Below are 4168 nucleotides of genomic sequence, written 5' to 3'. Positions count from 1 at the left end.
ATTACGTCTTTTTCTAATATAATGTTCATAATGTATCTACAACAGGAGATTTCCTTCTATTAGACCTACCATTTCATTTTCCTCCCTGTCATAGCTCATGTGTATATTGATTCTTAAGAATTTTTGTTGTTGTCTCAGCACATCTTGCAAGTCATCATCAGCAATCTTCTAAATATAAAGCTTATGATTACAAAGCTAGTATGTCAAAGTTGATGTACCTCGAAAGAAGACTAAGTCTACGTGTTCACTGGAACCTCCATTCTTCTGAATACAAAGCATAAGCTTCAGAACAAAATACATAATATTTGCACTTTTTAAGTCAGTCTCTTTACGATTATTTAAAGGCCATTCTGGGTAGTAGGGTGTACAGCGGTTGGTTTGGTTTGGTTTTTATTCAGAATCAAGCCAAACCGATTTTAATGGTTTGCTTATTCAAATCGAACTGGTTTTAGTTTTCATAAATTGGTTTTTCTCTTCTTGAATCAGTTTAGAACCAATTTTGATTTCAAACTGGTTCAGAACCAGTTCCAAAACCGGTTGATTTAAAAATGGTTCAGAATTGATTCATCTCCTATTTGGTTTTGAATTGAATCTGGATCGGCTTGGAAATGATCTTGAACCGGTTTTGAACTGATTTAATAGTTTGCTATACTTATAGTGTGAATTGATACAATGATATTTATTTTTATTTTGAATGGCGATACAGTTTAACTTATTTATGCTTTTTATGCAATTTGTCCGCGCTTATCATGTCGGGCACTATCATGCCAGTTAAATTAAGAGGATCGAAACAGTGACTAAACATGCTGAGGGAAACAATCATTTTCCATTACCATGATTCCTTTCCTAGAATCTAATGTCAAACATTGACCTGCTCTCTCTTGCTGGACCTGAACACACAACTCTTATATTCCCTAAGCTGTTTCGTCTGCCTGTGACCTTTCATAATGTTGTTGCAGCCCCTGCATCTCCCTGGTCCATGCTTGGCTCCAGCCTCATCATCTACCTTGCCCTGTTAAAATGAAGGAATGGTTACACACAAAGAATCTTCTTTTTTACTGATACAACAAACATGTACTCTCTCTCTCTCTCTCTCTCTATTTTTTTTTTTCATTAAACTTTTTCTTCCCACGAGAATTCACGCTATGTTACTATTGGAATTCTATGATCTCATTCAATTGATGAAAATGAAACTCAACTTCAAGAGTTAAAGTAACACAGAATAAGTAGTGTTTATATATAGTAGCAATTCATTGTCCGAAGCTCCATACCGAGCATATTCTAAATGCGGATAGAATTGCAAATATCTATTAACAATGGCTTTACAAACGATGAACCATTGATCTCTCTTGCTACATACCAAACATATTCTAAAAATGGATATAATTGCAAAGTGTGTGGAAGTTTAGTGACAGAATAATAATTTTACCTTAGAGGTTGACGACTTCATCTTCCTTCTTTCCTCTTGGTTCTCCAATATAAATACGTTTGACGTGAGCAATTATGGGCCAGCACTCACCAGATTGTGGCTGACATTTTCGACACAATTCCGGACAACCATCTATGACCAATTCTTCAAGTGCAGTGAGGCGATGCATGTCACTTGGAAGATATAACAGTTCAGGACAATCACCAATATATAGAATCTTAAGATGAGTCATTGTTGTCAGATACTCAGGAAGCATCTTGAGAGTTGGAAAATTAAAAATGAACAAGATCAGTAAAGTGTTTGCGGCTCCTCGAATCCATGGAGGCAATGTCTGTAACCCTGGAAAATTTTCAAGATGCAGATATTTCATTGGAATTTCATTGTTCATTGATAGTTGTAGCACTTGAGAATTCATCATTGGACTGTCTTCAACTGATAGAGCCTCTAATTTGGGGAGAATATAAGGAGGTAAGGACTTAAGGTTCCCACATGGTTTAACAATCAATGCTTCAAGGGAAATGAGTTGTGCCCCATTGAATGAAAACTCCAAATTGTCACAATTTACAAAGTTCAAACTTCGAAGATTGCTCAAGCTTACAATTTCATTTTGTGATAGAACAGATTGTTTTGTGGTTATATAGAGTTGGCGAAGGCTGATCAGATTTCCTAATCTTTTAGGAAATGTTTCAAGCTCCATGCATTCTCTGACTAACAAAACTTGCAAACTTTGGAGTTTGCATATTGAATGAGGAAGTCTCTTGATTTTGCAGTTATTGGAAAGATCGAGATTCACAAATGCTCCAACTCAGCAATTGAATTAGGTAGAGTCTCAAATGAAGAATAATGTAAATCTAAATCCTGTAAGTATTTGTATCTTGATACCCATGCATTCAAAAGAGTTTCACTATCAACACCCATTCCTTTCATGGGAAACAATATAGTTCTCACTCTTTTGGACTTGGAGAACAAAGCATGGCCAAAGGAACCATTTTGTACAATTGATAAATGCCTCACATGCTCGGGTATACTGCGAGTACGGGAGTCTACCACTTGAAACTACTCTTTCGCGACACGTAGTGCAAGATCATGCACCAAATCATGTACTTTGAAAGAGTAAAAGTCACCAAAGTCTTGAAAATTCTGAAGAAATGATGTTGAATACAACTCATCTATATATTGTCTAGCAATATTCTCTAGCTTTTGACTTCCATCCAGCTGTGCAGCCTAAAGATTAGTAATTTCAATATTATTTAAGCCAAAATCTTTGGGATAATGGGAAAAGTAAGCAAAACAGTGCCTCAAATGAGATGGTATTTGATCATAACTTAAGACTTGGTAAAATGTCATCGCTCTTTTGTTCTAAATTCCATATGTCATTGTCTATTTTGAATTCCCACTTATCTAAATCAAATTTTGAGAATAGGAAACTTGCTAATGTTTTCACTTGCTAGTGGAACCCCTCGATATTTTTTCACAATTTCTTTTCCAATCTCCACTAGATCAGGATGTTCTTTTTCTTGGCCTTCTTTAAATGCCCATTTGACAAACAAGGATAAACTATATACAAGTATGATATAAGGGCGAACAGTTCCCATGATTGAAGCAATCTAGTTAGAACGTATTGTCACTATGGTTTTGCTTCTCTCTACACCAACTTTTATTAAATCTTTCAACCCAATCCCTTTGGCATGGACTTCATTCCATACATCATCTAAGACAAGTAAATTTTTTTGACCAGAAAGCATATATCTAAGATGACTTTGTAGCTGCTCAATATCTAAGTTTTTGATGTTTTCTTCATGAGCAAGAGCAATAGTTGGAGCTGAAGCAGAATAATAAAGAGTTGATGTTTTTAATAATTATCTGCCTAATGTCAAAATCATCAGAGACACAAACCCACATCTTCAATGGAAAAAGTCCATCCATCTTCTTATCATTGAACACCAACTTTGCAAGTGTGATCTTCCCCAAGTCTCCAATACCCACTATGAGAATAACACAAAGGCTTTCATCACCATCACCATCAGGATGAGGTTGCATCAAAAGCTGGATAATTCTTTCCCTATCATTCTCCCTTCCCATCACATTTGAAGCATCAACATGGGAATAAGTCATTTCACTCCTTTGCACAAGTTTGTGATCAACATCAATCCTCTCAAGACCAAACTTGGTCCCATCATCAGCTACCTCATCCAGTCTATCCCTAACATCTTTGATTTGATGATCCATCCTAAGACGGAAAACAAGAGGATTAGTCAAAGAAAAGGAGTGGCCTACCTTCATCCTGGTGCTGCCAGAAGCTTTGACCACTTGCTTTCGCAAGGTTTGACATTCAAATCCATCCAATAAATCTTCAGCATCGGAGCATACGTGTTGAATTTGCCTCAGCCACTCACGCAAGCCACGTTTTTGTTCCTTCTTCTCCTCAGCATCCAATAAGACACCTTTGACAATTGACAAAGTGTCTTTGATTCCTTGCAGATCGTCATACGCACCATAGGCTCTATAAGCTTCTTTGTAAACATGAGAAGCAAGCTTCTTAAGCAGTGATTCAGCAATACCGAAGACAAATGGGTCGACCATGTTAATCACAAAAGAGCAGAAACAAAGTTGGGATATAAGTTTGTGGTTGTGTTGATTGTGCCTTCAAATCCATACTTGTTCATATAAATAAGTTAACCAATTCAACCCAAGAAGCCTTTCTTTCTTCAAAGTCAATTTTTACTTGATTCCTTACTT

The 4168-nt window shown here is 36.4% G+C and overlaps 1 pseudogene; it reads right to left on the bottom strand.

Moving 5' to 3' along the window:
* Nucleotides 1-873: 873 nt before the first annotated feature.
* Nucleotides 874-4062, bottom strand: LOC133316364 (disease resistance protein RGA2-like; annotated as a pseudogene).
* Nucleotides 4063-4168: the final 106 nt, after the last annotated feature.

The sequence above is a fragment of the Gastrolobium bilobum genome, unplaced genomic scaffold (genome assembly GCF_033153095.1).
Source record: "Gastrolobium bilobum isolate Gb01-03AN ecotype WA unplaced genomic scaffold, APGP_CSIRO_Gbil_v1 utg36875, whole genome shotgun sequence".
In the NCBI taxonomy this organism is placed as follows: domain Eukaryota; kingdom Viridiplantae; phylum Streptophyta; class Magnoliopsida; order Fabales; family Fabaceae; genus Gastrolobium; species Gastrolobium bilobum.
Note: the sequence above shows the minus strand (reverse complement) of the source record. Positions and strands in the feature narration are given on the sequence as shown.